The sequence below is a fragment of the Carcharodon carcharias genome, chromosome 8, assembly GCF_017639515.1.
Source record: "Carcharodon carcharias isolate sCarCar2 chromosome 8, sCarCar2.pri, whole genome shotgun sequence".
NCBI classification, from domain to species: Eukaryota; Metazoa; Chordata; class Chondrichthyes; order Lamniformes; family Lamnidae; genus Carcharodon; species Carcharodon carcharias.
Genome location: NC_054474.1, coordinates 91,021,323 through 91,041,793, shown reverse-complemented (window position 1 = coordinate 91,041,793; position 20,471 = coordinate 91,021,323). Strand labels below are relative to the sequence as shown.

The window sequence follows — 20,471 nt, the reverse complement described above, 5'->3', positions numbered from 1 at the left end:
CCCTTAGATTAATTACATCAAATTTGGATTGTGGTCAGGACAGGAGGAGGTGACTGTGAGGCACTTATGGGGATCCAGAATTTAGCTTTGGAGGAGCCCCAGCCAGTGCCCTTGTCCAATAGGTATGAGCTTTTTGCTCCCAGTGTGGATAAGGGCACAAACTGCAGGAAAGATGAGCGAACTGACCACAGCACCATGGTACAGAGCGCCATTCAAGTGGGGAGTGAAAAGAGAAATGTAGTAGTAATAGGGGATAGCATAGTTAAAGGGAATAGATACTGTACTCTGTAACAAAGACCGAGAGTCCTGAAGGCCATGTTGCCTAGTGCCAAGGTTAAGGGCATCTTTTCTGGGCTGGGGAGGAACTTGGAGTGGGAGCAGAAGGATCCAATTGTTGTCCACGTAGTTACCAACTTAGGTAGGTCTGGGAAAGAGGTTCAGCTGAGGGACTATGAGCAACTCAGGGCTAAATTAAAAAGCAGAACCACAAAGGCAATAATCTCTGGATTACTACCTGAGCCACATGCAAATTGGCGTAGGGTAAATAAGATTAGAGAGGTAAATGCATGGCTCAAAGATTGTTGTGCGAGAAATGGGTTCCGATCCATGGGGCACTGGCACCAGTACTGGGAAGGAGGGAGCTATTCCATTAGGATGGGCTTCATTTGAACCATGCTGGGACCAATGTGCCCTAGCAAATTGTATAATTAGGGTTGTAGATAGGACTTTAAACTAATTAGTTGGGGGGGAGGGTTTAGTTGAAGGGAAGATTAAAAAATCAAAAAGTAACGAGAGACTAGATGTGCAGGGTAGTGAAGAGGCGAATGATAATCAAAGTGTGACAGGAAAGGGCAGTAAATATAAGTAGAAGAGTGCATCAGAAACTAGAACCAGAATGAATAATAATGGTAAAAAGTCAAAGCTTAAGGCTCTTTATCTGAATGCACGCAGCATTTGTAACAAGGTAGATGAGTTGATGGCGCAAATAGAAATAAATGAATATGACTTCCTAGCTATTACAGAGACATGGTTGCAGGGTGACCAAGATTGGGAACGCAATATTCAAGGGTATTCGACGTTCTGGAAAAATAGGCAAAAAGGAAAAGGAGGTGGGGTAGCTTTGTAAATGAAGGAAGGCATCAGTGCAGTGGTGAGTAGTGATATAGGTACACTAGATCGTGATGTGGAATCATTTTGGGTGGAAATAAGGAATAGCAAGGGGAAGAAGTCACAGGTGGGAGTCGCCTATAGGCTGCTAAAGAGGACAAAGTGTAAACCAGGAAATAATAGAGGCATGTAAGAAGGGCACTACAATTGTCATGGGTAATTTTAATCTGCACATTGACTGGACAAAGCAGATTGGCAAGGGTAATATGGACGATGAATTTGTAGAGTGCATCAGGGATACTTTCTTAGAGCAATATGTTGCAGAACATACCCGCTAACAGGCTTTTTTAGATCTAGTAATGTGTAATGATGTGGGATTAATAAGAGGTATTGTAGTTAAGGATCCTCTGGGGGGAGCGATCAAAACATAGTAGAATTTCAAATTCAGTTTGAGGACAAGCAACTTGGGCCTCAAACCAGTCCTCAACTTAAATAAGGGCAATTACAGAGGTATGAAGAAAGAGTTGTCTAAAGTGGGCTGGGAAAATAGACTAAGGGGAAGGTCAGTGGATGAGCAGTGGCAGACATTTAAGCAGATGCTCAGCAAAAATTTATCCCGGTCAAAAAGAAGGACTTGATGAGAACCACCCTTGGTTAATGAAGTTAGTCAAGGAGAGTATCCAATCAAAACTAAGGCATACAAAGCGGCGAAAACTAGTAGTAGGCCGGAGGATTGGGAATTTTTTAGGAGCGAGCAGTGGATGACTAAAAAGCTAATAAAAGAGGGATAAAACTGATTATGAAAGTAAATTGGCAAGGAATAGAAAAACAAACAGCAAGAGCTTCCACAGGTATATAAAAAGTTAGTGTGTCTAAAGTGAGTGTGGGACACTTGGAGGATCCAACTGGAGAATTGATAACGGGGAACAGAGAAATGGCTGATAAGTTAAACCAGTATTTTGTATCAGTGTTCATGGTGGAGGACACTATAAACATCCCAAAGATATCAGATAACCAAGGAGCTAATGGGAGGAAAGATCTTGTACCAGTCTCTATCACGAGGGACAAAGTATTTGACAAACTAATGGGACTAAAGGCAAACAAGTCACCAGGGCATGATCACCTGCATCCAAAGGTTTTAAAGGAAGTGGCTACAGTGATAATGGAGGCATTGGTTGAAATATTCCAGAACTCACTGGATTCTGGGAGGATCTCAACGGATTGGAAAACCACTAATGTGACGCCCCTGTTCAAGAAGGGAGGGAAACAAAAAGCAGGAAACTGTAGGCCAGTTAGCCTAACATCCGTCATTCGGAAAATGCTAGAGTCCATTATTAAGGAAGAAATAGGACACTTGGAAAAGCTTAGCACAATCAGAGTTGACATGATTTTCTGAAAGGGAAATCATATTGACAAATTGCTAGAGTTCTTTGAGGATGTAACAAGCAGAGTCAATAAAAGGGAACCGGTTGATGTAGTGTTTTTGGATTTTCGGAAGGCATTTGATAAGGTGCCACATAATAGGTCATTGCACGAGATTGGAACTCACAGTATTTGGGGTAATGTATTAGCATGGATTGAGGATTGGTTAACACAGGAGATAGAGAATCGGGATTAATGGGTCTTTTTCAGGTTGGAAAGACATAACTAGTGGAGTGCCACAAGGATCAGTCCTAGGGCCTCAATTATTTACTATCTATATTAATGACTTGGAGGAGGGGGCAGAGTGTAATGTGTCTAAATTTGCTGACTATATGAAAATAAGTGGGAGGGCATGTTGTGATGAGGACATGAGGAATCTGCAAGGGGACTTTGAGCAAGTGGGCAAAAACTTGGCAGATGGAGTTTAATGCAGGTAAGTGTGAGGTCATGCACTTTGGTAGGAAGAATCAAAAGGCAGACTATTATTTAAATGGAGAGAGACTCCACAAAACTGCAACACAGAGGGACCTGGGTTCTTGTGCACAAAACACAAAAAGTTAGCATGCAGGTGCAACAAGTAATTAAGAAGGCAAATGGAATTTTGCCCTGTATTGCTAGGGATTTGGAGTTTTCAAATAGGGAAGCCTTGTTACAACTGTACAGGGTGTTGGTGAGGCTGCACCTGAAGTACTGTGTACAGTTTTGGTCCCCGTATTTAATAGAGGATATACTGGCATTGGAGGTAATTCAAAAGAAATTCACTAGGCTGATTCCTGGGATGAAGGGGTTGACTTATCAAGAACGGCTAAACAGGTTAGGCCTTTAATCATTAGAGTCTAGAAGAATGAGAGGTGATCTTATTCAAATGTACAAGATACTGAGGGGGCTTAACAGGGTAGATGTTGAGAAGATGTTTCCACTAGTCGGGGACTCTCAAACTAGGGGATATATTTACAGAATAAGAGTACATTCATTTAAAACTGATATGTGAAGGAATTTCTTCTGAGGGTAGTGAATTTCTGGAATTCTCTACCCCAGAGAGTTGTGGAGGCTAGATCACAAAGTATGTAAAGAAGTAGTAGATAGATTTTTGAAATACCGGGGAGTTGAGGGCTATGAGGAGCTGGCATGCAAAAGGAGTTGAGGCCTGGGACAGATCAGCCATGATCTTATTGAATGATGCGCCAGGCTTGAAGGGCCTAATGGCCTACTCCTGCTATTTCTTATGTTCTTATGACTGCTAATATCAAGGCAGCTTGTGATTGAATGCAGCATCAATGAGTACTGGTAACATTAAAGCCAATGGAAATCTGTGGAAACTCCCCACTGGCTTGACTCATACCAGGCACAAAAGGATGATGGTTGTGGTTTTTGGAGGTCAATTGTCTCAGCCACCAGTCATCGTTGCACGAGATCCTCAAGGCAATGAGCAAGGCCCAATCATCTTCAGCTACTATATCAATGACCATCCTTCAACCATAAGGTCGCAAGTGGGTGTCCCTGAAATTGCACAGGCTTCCATTTGCAGTTCCTCAGGTAATAGCCTGTGCCTGCAAGCAAAGGCTGTCGGCCCTGACAACATTCCATCAATTGTACTGAAGACTTGTGCTCCAGAACTAGCCACACCCCAAGCCAAGTTGTTCCAGTACAGCCACAAGCTTGGCATCTATCTGACAATGTGGAAAGTTGCCCTGGTATGTCCTGTCTATAAAAAGTAGACACATCCATTGTGGCCAATTACAGCCACATTGGTCTACTCTCAATGGTCATAGTGATGGAAGGTGTCATCATGAGTGCATTCAAGTGGCACTTAAACAGTAATAACCTGCTCACCGATGTCCAGTTTGGGTTCAGCCAGGACCATTCAGCTCCTGACCTCATTACAACCTTGGTCCAAATGTGGATGAAAAAGCTGTATGTGAGGTGTGATTGAATGCCTTTGACACCAAGACAGCATTTGACCGAGTGTGGCATCAAGGGAGTCCTGGCAAAATTGAGCTCTGAGACTTGGGTGGAAAGCTGTTCACTGGTTGGAGTCATACCTAGCACAAAGGAAGATGATTGTGGTTATTGGAGGTAATCATCTCAGTTCTAGTACATCACTGCAGGAGTTCCTCAGGGTAGTGTCCTCGGCTCAGTCATCTTTAGCTGTTTCGTTAATGGCCTTCCCTCTATCATAAGGTCAGAAGTGTGAATGTTCTCTGATGAATTGCATAGTGTTCAGTTCTTCTCATGACTCCTCAGATACTGAAGCAACAAGACCTGGACAACATTCAAGCTTGCACTGAAGAGAAGCATGTAACAGTTGCATCATAAAAGTGCCAGATAATGACTATCTCCAAGAGAGAACCTAACCATCTCCCCGTGACATTCAATACCATCACTGAATCCCGCACCATTAATATCCTGGGCATTACCATTGACTAGAAATTTAACTGGACAAGCCATGTAAGTACTGTGACTACAAGAGAAGGTTAGAGGCTGGGAATTCTGTGGTGAGTTATTCACCACCTGACACCCAAAAGCCTGTCCACCATCTACAAGACACAAGCCAGGAGTGTGATGGAATGGTCTCCATTTGCCTGGATCAGTACAACTTGATCAATGCTCAAGAAGCTTGGCACAATCTAGGACAAATTGATTAGCACCCTAACCACCACTTCAAACATTCGCTCCCTCCACAATTGACACACATGACCTTTACCACCCAGAAGAACATGGGAACACCACCACTGACACATTTTCCTCTAAGCTACACATAACCCTGACTTGGAACTATATCACAGTTCCTTCTGTTGGGTTAAAATATTAGAATTCCCTTCCCAACATCCTATACCAGTACTTTAGATCACCACCACCATCACCTCAAGGGCAATTAAGGGCGAGCAACAGATGTTGGCTATACCAGCGACGCTCGCACCCATGAAAGAAGAAAAAAATAATGCAGCAAGATCTGAACAATATTCAGTCTTGGGCTGCTAAGTGGCAAGTAACATTTGTGTCACAACAGTGCCAGGAAATGACAGCCTCTAACAAGAGAGTATCTAACCATCTCCCCATGTCGTTCAACAGCTTCACCATCACTGAATCCCCCACTGTCAACATCTTGCAGAAATTCAACATTGACCTGAAATTTAACAGGACCAACCACAATAACACTGAAGCTATAAGAGTAGATCAGATCCTGAGTATTCTGCAGCAAGTGTTTCAACTTCTCGCTCCCCACAACCTTTCCAATATCCAGGCATAAGTTAGAATTGTGATGCAATACTCTCCACTTGTTGGAACTGCACTCCTCCAGGCATCACTCAAGAAACTGAACACCATCCAGGACAATTCAGGCCTGCTCCCCATCCACCACCTTAAATGTTTACTCCCTCTGTCACCGGTGCACTGTGCCCACAGTATGTTCCATTTACACGATGCACTGCAGCAACTCCCCATGGCTTCGAAAGTACCTCACAATCCTGCATTTTCTACCACCTAGAAGAGTATGAGAATACCATTATTTGAAAATTCCCTTAAGTCTCTCCTGACTAGGAAGTATACAGCCTGCATTCTCTCAACCTCACTTGATCAAAGCCTTGGAACTCTCTCCCTAACAGCACTGTGGGAGTACCTTCACCACATGGATTGCAGCAGTTCAAAGAGGTGACTCACGACCATCACTTCAAGGCGTTTAGGGATGAGCAATAAATGCTGGCAGCAGCACTCCCATCCAGTGAATGAATTAAAAAATTGACTCAAAAGCCCAACTCAAACTGGTCATCTTAGCAGATATTATTAAATTGGAGGACATACAAGTCCATTAAAACTGTGAAAGGATCTAAACAACATTTGCAAGTGGACAGAGCTGTTTCATATCTAATTTGTCACTAAGTGTCTGATGTGTTACACACTGAAAGAAGGAATGAGGTTGGTGGGAGGGAGAGCAAATATTTATAGTAAGTTCGAAACAAGTTAAGAGACTGAAAGAGAGCCAGGAGCAGTAGAAACATCCATTGTGCCCCATCACTGTGAAGCCTCAATATACAAAAGAAGCAGGGTACTGAACTGTGTTTCCATGTGTAAAGAACAAGTTGGAGGACATCATGCTGAATTTGTTTATTACTTTGGTCAGTCATCCTGAATCCTGCATTCATTCTGCTTACTGGGATTCTAGGGAAGCATTCAAAGCCTTGAAATGTTAAAGGCCAAAAGACTGACCCGTCTCTCTCTAGTATCCAAGTACTAAGTCATAAGAAAAAGTTGCAAAATTCCAGGCTTTTGGGGGCTTGAAAGGAAGCAAATGCGAAGGCAACTTTGGTATTTAAGATACTTGTGAAATAGAGAAAGTTGGTCTGGGGCACCATTTCACGTTAAGTCAAGATACCCAGACTAGCAAAAGGCAACTGCAAAAGCACAATGCTGCAAATGTTGGAAATTTGAAATAAAAACCAAAAATGTTGGAAAAATGCACGCTGAAATTAGGAAGCATCTATTCAAAGACTAATCAGTACCTTGAATGCTCTTCTGAGAAGCTCAGATAAGAACTCTCATCCAGGGATGGGAAAACTGTAGCTTTACGTTGATGAAGGTCAGGATAGGTCAAATGGCGCCTCTCTTTCTAGTTCTGTTTGGGAATGTGGAATCTGAGGGATGAATGTTTAAAAAAAAAAAATATCTGGAAGGATGAGATTGAAAAGTTTGAGAGAAAAACTAAATTTCTGACTGCATATTTTCCCTTTGGTGAAAGCTAAAATGTAGCTAACATTTGAGAACAAAAAACTTGACCAAGTCTAGAACAGTTTTTATCTCATAGTAATAAATATAATTAAGACAAAGTTACAGTGCAGAGCTCAATTTTTAATCAGTTTTAGGGACTGCACAGACTGTAACTTGCTGAAATTTCTAATGTCAGAATAATGTGGATAGTTGTTTTAATCCCCTGATATAAAGTTTAAAAGGCCTGCACAGGCTCTTTTGAAGTTATAGTTTTGTATTTTAAAAAACCTAGTTTGCTCCAGTTACAGTGCAAAGTTAAAACACAGTGGCCCAGCTGGTCACGCACCCAGTTTGAAATGCCAGACCAACAAACAGGTTTGGGAGCAGTTTTTTTTTTGGAAAAATATACTTTATTCATAAAATATCTGAAAGAACATTACAAAACATTTCTAAATGGCCAACACAAAAAGTGCAATCATATTCAACTTTTACACATGGATCACGAGGTGCTTCAATACAATCAATGAATATTACAGTCATTTCAATATGGTCATCACAGTGCAATGGGATTGGAGTTATTGACATACATCATGTTGCACTCAGGTGCTTCACTACATACAATCTTTGTGAGTTGTACAGCCGAGGGGTCTATACAAGCCCCTCGGTGCACTATGGCAGAAATGTCTTAGACAGCGATCTTTTCCATTGCGCCTTTGCACCAGCTGCCCCAAGCTTTAGTGCATCCCTCAGCATGTAGTCCTGGACCTTGGAATGTGCCAGCCTGCAACACTCAGAGGGGACAACTCTTTGCACTGGAAGACTGACAAGTTTTGGGAAGACCAAAGAGCGTCTTTCATCGAGTTGATGATCCTCCAGCTGCAGTTGATGTTTGTCTCGGTGTGTGTCCCTGGGAATAGCCCATAGAACACAGAGTCCTGTGTCACAGTACTGCTCATGATGAACCTCGACAAAAACCACTGCATATCTCTCCAGACCTTCTTTGCAAAGGCACAATCCACAAGGAGGTGAACAACTCTTCCCTACCGCATCCACCTCGAGAGCAACGTGCAGAGAGGGTAAGACTCCTGGAACATAAGGATCTGATGGGGAGGACCTTTCTCACCACCAGCCAAGCTACATGGTGCTTGTTGGAAAGCTCTGGCGATGAGGCATTCTGCCAAATGATTTTTGACAGTCTGCTCGGGAAACCATCCGACAGGACCCACCATCTCTTTTTCCCGCAGGTCCCGCAGCACATTGCGTGCCGACCACTGCCTGATGGACTTGTGGTCAAAGGTGTATCGTGATCCATGTGTAAAAGTTGAATATGATTGCACTTTTTGTGATGGCCATTTAGAAATGTTGTGTAATGTTCTTTCAGATATTTTATGAATAAAGTATATTTTTCCAAAAAGGCACAGCCCAACTACTTGGAGTGTTTCGCGGCAGCGTGGCCAGACCCATCCTTTCCAACACCGGGGACAGGTAGAACCTCAACACATAATGACACTTGGTGTTTGTGTACCGAAGGTCTATGCACAGCCTGATGCAGCCACACACAAAGGTGGCCATCAGGATGAGGGCGATGTTGGGCACGTTTTCCCCCCTTTATCTAGAGGCTTGTACATCGCATCCCTGCGAACATGATCCATTTTCGACCTCCAGATAAAATGAAAGGTGGCTTGGGTGATTGAAGGAGTGAGAAATGGGCCATACCTGCGCCACGTACAGCAATACCGAGAGTGCCTCATGCCTGATGACTAGGTTCTTGCCGCAATGGATAGGGAGCATCGCTCCCACATGCCCAGTTTCCTTTCCACCATAGTCATTCACTCCTTCCAGTTTCTAATGCATGCCCCGGTCCCACCGAACCATATCTCCAGCACCTTCAGGCAGTCTGACCTGACAGTGAAGGGGATAAAGGATTGGTCAGCCCAGTTCCCAAAGAACGTGGCTTGCTCTTGCCACGATTTACCTTGGCTCCCGAGGCCAGTTCGAACTGGTCGCAGATGTTGATCCGTCTGCGCACTGACAGCGGATTCGAGCAGAAGACGGTGACATCGTCCATGTACAGGGAGGCTTTGACCTGAGTGCCTCCACTGCCTGGGATTGTCACCCCTCTTATGGACTCAGCGAAGGGTTCCATGCAATCCACATACAGGACAGGGAAGAGAGGGCAGTCCTGACTGACTCCAGATTTAATTGGAAAGCTTTCTGCTCCCCACCCATTGATTGAGACTGTGCTACTGATGTTAGTGTAGAGCAGTTGGATCCAGTTGTGGATTCCCTCCCCAAACCCCATTTTGGAGAGCACATCTACCATGTAGGTGTGCGATATTCTGTCAAAGGCTTTCTCCTGATCCAGGCTGATGAGGCAGGTGTCCAAACCCCTGTCCTGCACATAGGCAATCGTATCCCTGAATAGCACAAGGCTGTCAGAGATCTCCCTGCCGGGCACAGTGCAGGTCTGGTCAGGGTGGATCACCAACTCCGATTGGCAATGACCTTGGACAGAATCTTATAGTCCACATTCAACAGTGAAATGGGTTGCCAATTTCTAATTTCCTCCCTTTCCTCCTTCAGCTTGTAGATGAGGGTGATGATGCCTTTCCTCATGGAATCTGGCATGCTGCCAGCCAGAAACATACTTTCATACACTTCTAGCAGATCTGGGCCAATCCAGTCCCACACAGCCGAATACAACTCAGCCGGTAAGCTGTTGCCTCCCAGAGTCTTACTCTTCTTGAAGGACTCAAGGGCCTTAGTCAGTTCATCAGGAGTTAGTGGTTTGTCCAGACTCTCCCGTGTACTGTCGTCTAAGACCTCCATGACAGAGTACAGGAAGGACTGGGAGGCCGTGTTGTCTGTGGGCTTCACGTCATACAGTCCAGCATAAAAGGATTTGCTGATCCTCAAAATGTCAGACTGCAATGACTTTACTGAGCCCTCTTCTTCCTTCAGGCTGCTGATCACAGAGCTCTCTCTGTGTACCTTTTTGGAAGAAGAAACATGAGCACATCTCATCCTACTCCATGGAGCGGGCTCTGGACTGGAAGATGATCTTGGAGGCCTCCAAGGCAAAGAGCGAGGCTTGCTGGCTCTTTCACCTCTTGGAGTTCCTCCTTGACCCCCATCGACTGCAGCCGGAGCAGATTCCGCATGTTTTTCTGGAGTCGGGGGATTTCCCTATGTTCCTTTCTAGCTTTCTGGACCCCTTTGAGGGTGAAAAACCTCTTGATGTTTTCCTTGATTGCTTCCCACCAGTTTGTCAGGGACTCAGAGGAGTTTCACGGTTCTCCAACCTTTGTAATCCCTCTTGAGTTCCTCAATGTTCTCTGGGGTCAGCAGTTGCACGTTCATTTTCCACGACCCCCTGCCAACCCTCTGGTCTCCCTGTAAATGACAGCTCGTCGGAGACAGTGGTCAGAGAAGAACACTGGCTTGACGTCAGTGGATCTGACTGTGAACGCACGGGACACAAACAGGAAGTCTATCCTGGAATGGATGGACCCGCCTGGCCACGACCAGGTGTATCTAAGCTGCGCTCCATCTGCAGAGTTGTTGAGGATGTCGTGCAGCTTGGCATCCTTTACTGTTTCCATCAGGGATCTGGATGTGGCATCCAATCTGCTGTCGGTCCTGCCGGATCATCCAGCCGCATCAATGATACAGTTGAAGTCACTGCCCAGGATGACTGGCCTGGAGGTTGCCAGCAGCAGTGGGAGCTGCTGCAAGACCGCCAGCCGCTCACTCTTCTGAGCCGGGGCATACACGTTAATTAACTGGAGTAGAGCATTCTTGTACATTACGTCTGCTACGAGGAGGTGCCCGCCCACCACCACCTTAACCTCGGAGACAGTGAAGTTGCCTCCCTGCAGCAGAATACCCAGGCCGGAGGAATGAGTCGTTTCCTCCCGACCAGATCGATGGCCCATGAGACCACCATCGTGACCGTTGCCTGTAGGAGCCGAGGTGTGGTATTGCACACTCCTGCAGAAACAGGTCAGCTTTGAACTTGGCAAGGTAACCCAAGGTCGCAACACATTGCATAGTAGATTTAATGCTACCCATATTTATGGATACAATCTTTATCCCCATTTTTAAAGCATCTTGTTGCTTACCAAGCCTGTTGTCTTTGAGAGTTCCAGATCTTTGGTCTGCTTCTGCATATCCATGGTGTTCACAAATTATCTCACTTTGGATGGGCTGAGGAAACTGTCCTGAACTGCCCCCTTGGAGATGTTCCACTGAGGTGGCATCTGGGGGGTTGTGCAAGCAATGAGCTTTGAATTGTTCTCTGTTGGAGAAGTCTCTCCGATCCAGTCACCCTCTGGGGCGTCGCTGCTCCCAGCTTCCTGGAGCTGGGGTGTGCTGCGTGCTTCACTGCTCCCAGATTCCTGGGGTTGGGATGCGCTGGCCTCTCCAACTTGAGGGCAAAGTTGGGGTGCGCTGGTCTCTTCATTGTCTCCAATGATCTGTAGCCCGGGTGTCTCCTCCACACCCCTAGAGCTTTGCAGCTTCTTCTGTTGGTGTAGCCTTGCCCTTCTTCGTCCAAAGAGCAGCAGCCCTTGTCATCCATGTCAGATGGGGGACACTTCTTGCCGCTCGTCTGGGAAGTGGCTTGGCCCTTTCTTATCCCCTCCTCCTTTTTGACCCTCTTCACCAGCTGCCACTTCCCCTATTGGTTTTCTGCTGGTTCCTCCTCCATTGATTCGTTCTGCTGAGGAGTGGGAGGTTCGGGGGCAGTGCAATTGTTTGGCTGTCTGTTGCCTCAATCTTTTCCATCATCTTGTCTCTCTCCGTGTCCTCCTTTGTCCCATTGTGCTCACTGGAGGTCCTGGTGGTTGGAGGATTGCAAGAGTCCTTGGTAGTAGTGATTTCAGCTGTTTCCCCCTCATTGATTTTGGCTGCCTGTGCATAAGTGAGGCAGCGTTTTGTAGGTCTTGTAGAAATGGCCTGCCTCGCCCCACAAGCTGCAGCACATAGTCTGTTTGCAGTCCTTTGCCTGGTGCCCTTCCTGCTTGCAATTCCTGCAGAGGACGACACTGCAGTTGGCTGCCACGTGACCAGACTTGCCGCATGAGCGACAAGGTTTGGGCTGCCCAGCATAGACAAGGTAGTCAAGGCTACCCCCGATAGTGAAGCTGGAAGGAGGCTGGAGAGTTGTGACCTTACCGTCCGTCTTGAGCGTGACCTTGACCTGGCATTTGCTGGTCCAAATCCCGAAGGCGTCTTTAACCTCGGTGCAGTTCCCAACCTTGTCGGCGTACCTGGCGAGGAAAGTGAGCACATCGGTGACAGGGATGTGGGGGGTTGTAGAGATGCACAGTCACCACACGGTCCCATTGCAATGGCACAGTGAAGAGTGGTTTCACCATCAAGATCCTCATCTGCGGCTGGCCTGTCTTCTCCTTGAACACCTTCAGGAACTTGACGCAGGTAACAGCATTCTTGAAGGCCACATTGAAGTATGCAGCACTGGGGAAGTCCTGCAGGCAGTAGATCTCAGCGGTTTCAAATCCACACGACTCCAAAAGGATTCGCTTAATGAAGAAGGCACGGCCCATGGGTGTTCCTCCATCGTTGTCCTTCATTGCCACCCTAATGGTGTTATGCACTTCCTGGCTTGGGACTCGACTGATTGCAGCCATCACTTTTTCAGGTTCCCGATATGAGGCACTGGAGCCTGCACATGCAGAAGAGACTGATAAGAACAGGTACTACACTTGATCTTAGCCAAAAGGCCGAGAAGCGATCATATTCAACTTTTACAGTTATGCTGCTCATTTATGCTCTGCAGTGCAAGACTGGTTACATCACTAACTGCAATATGAACTCCTTAGTGGAGCAACCCAACAGTACAGATGCGAGAGATCATTTAATTCATCCATTAAGATTTGATAGCTGAGCCCAGATTATGATACATCATCTCATCCTGGACAAGGCATTTGATTTATGATGAACTGGCTTCCCAATCTTGTTGCATTCTTATTTTGTTAGTTGCTGTTACACCCAGGATATGTAAAGCAAACATCACTCGGCCAATGATCCTTACTTTGTGCTTTCCCTTTTTGGACTTTGCAAGAGATAAGACACACGATGAATGGGACCTTCATTGCCTAAAAGACATTACTAATGTGTGCAAAGTCATTCATTGGTTGTAAAGTGCTTTGGCATGTTATGAGGACATAAGGCCTATATGAATAGAAGTTTGTTAACTCTTAATTGAAGGGAGAATTGTGACATATTTTCCTGTATTTTAGCAGAGGTAAATATCAGGTTGTCCATAATAAACACAGGATTAAAATGTGCTCTGATATTTTGGCATGTATTTGGAGCTAGGACCAAACTCAACAAAATTTGGTCTTTCAATCATTCAGGAAACTGAACAATAACATTTAAACTGGCTAAAAAAGAAAGTGACCAAACTAGACTTTTTTGAGGCAAAATCCAGTAGCCTGAAGCATACTTGAGAGAACGAGATCTGGAAGAGGAGACATGTTGAAAGGAATTCTCACTGTTGGCTCCTATGGCTGATTTCATTACTGAAAGCCTTGTTTTGTTCAAAACACGTGTCTAGTGGCTGTCAAGTTTACTGCTTTTTTTGTGGACACCTGAATGTATCCATTGTTAAAATAGACTCCTTATTGGAAGTTGGGATTGGCTTTGTGTTGTGAAAAGAGGTGTTCTTAATAACAAAAAAAAGTCTTGGAATATGTGCTGTGTTGTGCTATGGGAATCAAGTGGGGAAGTGGGATTGATCAAATTGCTCCACAGAGAGCTGGCATAGACCCAATGAGCCAAGTGGCCTCCTCCTGTGCCATAAATGACTCTAAGACTCTGACACTGAAAGTTAAACTTTGTTTTAAATAAATGAGAGGTCTCATCCCTTCAGAGTTTAATTATTGCTGGAGATTTAAAGTTACATTTTTACTTTTTTCATTTTGTCGCTTTCTCTTAATCCCACATATCTACCCTTTCTTTAATTTGATTTCTGAACATGATTTGGTATTGAATTAAATATTCTAACTGGGCAAGAAGTGTAATGAGCAGTTAGTGCTGTTCTTTCACTGCTGACCATAAAATCCAGGTCAGTATGTATGACGGCAGTCACATGTTGACCTGTAAGATGGCAGGTTCTCATCCCTAATAATGAACCAGGTGGTGTTCTTACAATTGGGAGGATTCATTGTCATTTTCAATGACTTCAACTTGACTCTCTTGACTGACCTTTGTACTTACTCAGTTTGACATACAGGGACAGTGAATGTGTTGCATTGGTTGCTGTATCTCACACTGGCAGAGAGCTTTTCGATGCTGATGGGAAAATATTGAATTGTCTGTTAAAATAGGCTTCAAGGAGGACTAGGATATGGCAATACAATGACCTTTGAGTATTTGTTGGCAAAGCAAAGTCATGCGACTTTAAAATGTTGTCTTTGTTTACTTTTATGTAATCCCTGGGATTGAGCCAAAATCTAGTACTGTGACAAGTATGTTTTAATTTCCCTGATTAGTTTTATAAAATACTGACAGCATTGTAGCTGAATAATCTATCATTAATCTTCCTTCTGCATATATGTACTCAGTTTAAATGGGGTGCTGCACAAAGTGATCTCGGTGAATAGAGTCACAAATCATAAAAAGTAGTACTGTAAGTTAACAAAGCCAATAAAAGTGCAAATAAGTACTGGGGTTCGATTCTTAGAGGAATAGAATTGAAAAGTAAAGGGGTTGTCAAACTTGTATAGAACATCTCTTAGACCACACTTGGAACATTGCACAATTCTGGTCTCATTATTATAAAATGGACACAGAATCATTGGAGCAAGAGTGAAGAATATTGATAAAAATTATACCACAACTAAGAGGGTATGATTAATAGGAAAGACTGACCAGGCTGGAGCCCATTTCTCTAGAAAACGGAAGACTAAGGCAGTGATCTTATAGAGATCTTTAAGATTATGAAAGGGATTGATAGTGTAGACGTAAAGAGACGTTTTCCTTTTGTGGAGTCCAAAGCTACTGTCCATAAATAAGATGATTGCAAAACAATCCAATAAGGAACATAGTGGTTGACGTGAATAGCATAGAGGAAGCTTGATAAATGCTGGAGAAAGAAATAGAACGACAGATATGTGAGATACACTAAGGTGGGTTGAAATGCTGTGTTAACAATGGAAGACCATGTGCTGAAATTTCAGGGCATTAGTACTGTAAAAGGGTAAATGCTCAAGATCAATTCCATTGAGACAACTGCACCTCCTTAAATGTGCTTTCATGTTGCACTAGTAATACTGGGTTTCTGAAACTTGAGTTTTGCACAACCAATTACAAGTCAAAAATAAAACTGTAGGAATTTGCTTAAAAACTGATGTGGCAGCTTTGCAAGCTCTGACAGGTTTAACTTTGGATTGTGTTTATATTGCAATGAGACCCGCACTTCAGGAATCCAGTGACACTAGTGCAAATCTTGTGCGATATAAATGCTTTTAAACCTCTTAATCACATCAAATGAGTTTAGGTGCAATTCTTCATTGGTTGCCATTTCCCTTTCTCGTGGTGATTTCCCTCTGCTAACAAAGTATTATTTATTGAAAAAAAACTTCGGAGAAGTCTTACCATTTTTGCAAAGTTATGCTGCAGCTCCACATGAAATAAAAACACTGAAAAGCAAGCATGAATTTGAAACCTTTTCAGTGACCTGTTTCATAGCATGTTTGCAGTCATATGAGTAGAATGCCAGAAAGGGGGAATACTATTTGTAGGATGCAGTGAGTGATTGATTAGTGCCAGGCATGTGAAAATGCAGTGTGGGGAATGGGAGTTCTAGGTCACAACTACCGATGTCAAAAGTAGACCTCACTTACGACATGATGTTTCAATCTGCCCTTTTGTTACTTTGTGATCAGGAGAGTTTTCAATAGGATTTACACTTTTGTACAGATTATTTTTAATTCCTGTTCAGATTTAGAAAATAAGTTGAGCCTTAACTAAAATAGAAAATGCTGAAATTGCAAACCAGATGAAAATAGAAAAGACAATTTTGTTTTGGTTGTTGATCAATTCATCAGAATTGGAAAAAACAGTAGAAGAATTACTCACAGGGCTGACTAAGCCAAGGATGGAAGAAGGAACAGGTAAAAGTCAGAAATCCAAAAGCATTAAACTGAATTGCAAAGAGGCAGTAAATGTTTTGATGGCCTAAGTAACTTCCCATGTGCTTACAATGTTCTTCCTTTTTGCCGCAAAAGGCTGCTTGCTTGTGCTAGATGCCTTTTAGTCAGCTTTGATGGCCACCAGACTATTTTGACCATGGAGGCATCAGGGCCTCCTTGTATCATGTCCTCAAATTCTGTCAACATGCAGGCACTTTTCAGCAGCATTCACTTTCCAGCAGCATTCACTGAATGGTGATCAAGAATGGAATCTTTGGCTGACATTTTCCTGTAGTGACCCAGGGACACTGAGCCTAATTATAAAATTGCAGAAACTTGGCTGAGATCAGCAAACGTGACACAAAGCAGGATTTTTTTATTTGTTCATGGGATGTGAGCATTGCTAGCAAGATCAGTATTTATTGCCCATCTCTAATTGCCCTTAAAGATGGTAGTGAGCCTCCTCCTTGAACCTGGGATTTTCTGTAATTATGGATGGACTTTATTTTATTGCCATTCTCAATGTTCTTTATCAAACATGTTAGATCTGCTTTTCCCTCCCAACTTTGACACATCCAGATGTTTTTGTTCTGAAATTTTAAGACTCTCCAAGAAGCCGTTTTGGAGCTGTTCCAAACTCTTATCATTGGTTTTCTGTTGATGTACAGTTTTGCACAGTCTTTTGCAACTGTAGAATTAGTCAGAGATTGTAATTAAGAGATTAGAGTTCCACTGATGGAATTTCAAATAAAGGTTGAATTTATGGGCACTATTATTTATCTTTTTCGAATGTGGAACATGCTTGAGGAATTTATTCTCTTTGAATTTATTAGCAAAATCACTGCAGATTTAGTAGCACTGCCTATAAAATGCTGTCCATCACCTGGGACTGATTCTAGTGCATATTTTTTCCTTTAATAAAAATCTCAGTGAAACAGCATTCTACAGATGTGCTATTTATCGATTAACGAGAATCTTGGTAATGACAGGTGTGTCCTGTGTGATTCTCTAAGGGGATTAATGAAAGAGCCAGTTGATAGAAGTTAGAATTATATTGCATGACATAATTGGAGGCCTATCATAATAGACAATAAGCAATCAATTTTCAATTACCTGATTTATCTATACATGGATTTTTGTGAACAGTTAGCTAATGAAGTTGCCTAATAAAACCATGTCATCACGTTCCAAAATAAAATATCATCCTTCAAAAGATGGGTTGCAGCAAAGCAAATTCACCCTGCACATGAAACTCTATTAAAAAAATGTTTATGTAGGTCATAAGGATTGTTGGTCTATAAGTTAATAAAACATTATGCAATAATGAATAGCTAACCTAATAGCCTGGAGTTAATAATTATTCAATTAGGAAGTTGGTGTTTTTACATAAACCTTACAGTTAAGGCCACTTGTTTACAGTGACTAAATGAATTAAATTCTACATTTTATTACACAGGCCTTTTTATTGGTTTTCGGGATTGTTTCCCATGATTTCAGCTGCTATTGAGTGAATTTGGAAAAGCAGTGGCCATGCTTTTAATATACAAAGAGACTGTATTATTCCTTATAACCAGAACGACTCGTGTTAATTGGCTGAATAAATGAACTTGTGTTTTTTTATATTACATAGCTTCTTGGGTTTTTTCATTAACTTGGGATCACTTTTTACTGCAGGAAGTAGTGACCTTTTTTGTTAATTCAGTTCATTACTCATTTTGTATTGTTACAAACTGATATCATTAACAGCAAGTAGCATGAACCAGCTTTAAAGTGCAGATTTGAAGTCGAGCAGATTAATGATGACTGGGATATTACAGTTGACATCAGACCTTTTAGTGCTGTTCATAAATAAAGGCAGAAAAGGCAGGAAATACTCAGCAGGTCTGGCGGCATCCAAGGAGAGAGAAAGAGTTAATGTTTAAGGTCGGTGACCCTTCATAAGAACTGAGAAAGGTTAGAAATATAATAGGTTTTGAGGAAGGGATGGGTGGGAAAAGGGGCAAAAGGAAGCTTGGTGCTAAGGTGCAAGACAGGAGGGATTGAATAGCAGAAGAGTTGGCCTTCCAGGGCCAAAAGAATGGTGATGGGGCAAGAAAAGAAACAAAAGATGTGCCCTAAAGCAGGTATGTTGCTGTCTGAAAGCAAGAAAAGGGAAATAAAATGGGGGCCAGCAATTGCAGTTAGAAATTGTTAAACCCAATGTTGAGTCCAGAAGACTGTTAAGTGCCTAATCAAAAGGTGCGTTGCTGTTCCTCAAGCTTGTGTTGAACTTCACTGGAACAGTGCAGTAGGCAGAGGGCAGAGATGTCAGTGTGCGAGTAAGGTGGAGACTGAAAATGGCAGGCAACCGTAAACTAGGTATCATGCATGCGGATTGACTGAGGTGTTCTGCAAAGAGGTTACCTAATCCTTGTTTGGTCTCTCCAATGTAGGGAAGACAGCGCCATGAACAGCAAATGCAATGTATTAAATTGAAAGAAAGTTGTTTCATCTGGAAGGAGTTTTGGATGGTGAGAGGAGAGAACATTGAATCTCTAAGAGAATCACACAGGTGTTACATCTCCAGTGCTTGCATGGGAAGGTACTGTAGGAAGGGGATGAGGTAATTGAGTAGTTAATCAGGGTGTCGCTGAGGGATGAGTCCTAAATGCTCAAAAGGGGTAGTGGAGTGGAAGGGGAGGACAAAGGGAATCCTATTGTGGTTCTGGGAGGGAGGGGAAGGGGTGAGAGCAGAAATGTGGAAAATGGGATGGATACAGTTGAGGGCCCTGCCAACTGAAGTTTGCTGGGGGGAGGGAGCCAATGGGTGGGCATCTCGGTTAAGGAAAAAGGAAGATCTAACAGAAGTACTGGTGTGGATGGTTGCACTATTGGAATGGATAGTCCTGTTCATATTGACACATTATTAAGGGAACAATATAGACTTGAAACATTAAAGAATGGCCAAGGAGACGTACAAATGAAGCAATCCAGTGGTGAGGAGACTTGGCACCAGTAAGTGACTGGAGAAGTGAGGGAATTATGAATATGGAAGTTGGGGGAAGTGGGTTGGTGATGGATTGTTCATGAAGGTTTCCAATAAAACTCAGACCAAATGAAACTTGAAATAGTGGTGGCAAGAGACACGAGGGAAATATGGAGGAGTTAGAAACCAAGTGTGGGAAATCCCAGATAGTTTGAAATGGGAAGTAAGTTAAATTGATGCTGATTGGATGAGTAAATGCAACCAACTCTTCTCATCTCTCACTTTAAAGCAAGAAATGCTGTAAGAGGTAAAAGTTCATTGTGGAAGAAGAGCTCTGATGAGCTCTGACTTAACCTTGATTAGCTATTTTGATCACTTTTGTGCTTTTTTAGGGTATTGACCTTTTTTATTGATACTTAGAATTTTGGATCATTTAAAGTAGTAGAGCTTAAAGCATTGTTTCATTCACTGATTCACCATTTTAGATGAAACTCTCAGATTGCCATATATAAATTAGTTGAAGTTGCTGCACTGAAACAGGCCAATGGCTGAACCAATTCTTGTGGCAGTTTATCATCCACATGAGCAAATTTTCTAATATTTATCCAGCCGGTTCCCATATCCTTTCAATCACTTGTCGACATCTAGTCATGTCTGTCTTGAAATCTGTGGACTTGAGAAACTTGGCTGGTGTGCTGCTGGGCAACTAAGTCTGAGAGTTTTATGTTGATACGTTAAGTTTCTGTGCATTCATTGCAGGTGTATAATCCAACATTGTTGGGAGAAAACAGTTCTTAATTGTGTGTACCACTTTTCTCTTTTTTTCTACATATTTTCTTCCTTTTTCCTTTTCCATAACCTCCTGAAGATGGGAACACTATGGGTTATATCTCCACATTAATGAGGAGTAAATTGGATAGCAACTACTAGTCTCTGCACTTGAAGTTAAACAGAAAAATCAGAAAGCTGCTGTCCAATTTGACCTGCTCCTCAAAAAACTTTGTTACAGTGATGTCTTGTCCAGAGATTCAGCATTCAAATACCTGAAAAGATGTGAAGTTGCAGTGCTTATCCATGAAGCACACACTAAATATACCAGAAGTAGTTAGGGCTTA

At 43.0% G+C, this 20,471-nt stretch overlaps 1 protein-coding gene and 1 pseudogene across 2 annotated transcripts in view; one reads left to right on the top strand and one right to left on the bottom strand.

Annotated features, from left to right (window-relative positions):
* Nucleotides 1-20,471, top strand: part of clint1a (clathrin interactor 1a) — a 291,026-nt gene that overhangs the window by 126,228 nt on the left and 144,327 nt on the right. The gene's annotated exons all lie outside the window — the stretch shown is intronic.
* Nucleotides 12,870-12,989, bottom strand: LOC121281623 (annotated as a pseudogene).